Genomic DNA, 1,078 nt, shown 5'->3' with positions numbered 1-1,078 from the left:
TTTAGCTTATTAGTAAGTGTATTCCTAAATCCTCCATTGACTGCAGGTTCTCAGACACTAGCCTTCAGACACCGAATTGCTGTTGGTCCACAGAGACCTAGATAGTCACATGGTTCTGTGTTTTTTTTCACTGTTACCAACTGCTAAATTTAATTAAAAGAAGCAAAAATTACATTACTTCTCTAATGTTACTCTTCCAGATCAATGAATGGTATATTTATAACGGTGTGTGATCTTCGGTGAGCTGGGTCCTTGGGGCAGTATCTGTGCTAGGGTGTCCGCTCCATGGAAACATTCAGGGATCTCTGTTTTAGATGGGACAGTGAGAGCATGTAACTGTACAGCATGTTGGCTGCGGCCATTTAACTGGGGAGCACTGGGTTATTATGAAAGGCTGTTTACATGCAGATTTTTTTGAAAGAGCCAAAGGAATTTTAGGTAGGGCTGGTAGCAAGACCTATTATTATTATTATTAAAGTTACCTGTTGCTGTCCCTCATAAAAGGCTACTTTCACTTACTTAACTACGTCACCAAACTTTAACTTTTGAGGATGACATTTTCTCTTCTGAGTGTCCATCTTAAACTGATTTTTATTTTTATTTTTTGACCAAAGTTGTTCTCTGTTTTTTGAAAAAGTAGCTGGGAAAAAATGCACTGTTTTGTTTTGTCTATATTTAAAAAATTCTGGTGAACTAAAGTACTTGGGATTAAGATGTTGAAATCTGGTGGGACATTTTTATTTAGGGTGTACCTTGGTTATGCCTGTGAAAAGCTACCTGTCCAAGTTATACACCTTTGAAAAACAGCAGTTTGCATAAACTCAGTAAACATATCTGAGATATTTAGCAGAAAAAATTTTGAAATATTGTGTCTAGAGGTGCACTGATACATCGGTCCGATATTGGATTGGCATTGATATAAAGAAAATTGACTGTATTGGAAATCAGCCTGATGTGGCTGATAAATGCCTGTACATGTGTGCAGCCACAGTGCAGCACATAGGCAGCAAGGAGCACAGCTCAGCAGCATGGAGAGCTGCATGCAGCTGGTAAGTCTGTTGTGGTGGAAGGGGAGGGG

Source organism: Alligator sinensis, unplaced genomic scaffold, assembly GCF_000455745.1.
Source record: "Alligator sinensis unplaced genomic scaffold, ASM45574v1 scaffold282_2, whole genome shotgun sequence".
Classification (NCBI taxonomy): Eukaryota; Metazoa; Chordata; order Crocodylia; family Alligatoridae; genus Alligator; species Alligator sinensis.
This window is presented reverse-complemented; position numbering follows the sequence as displayed.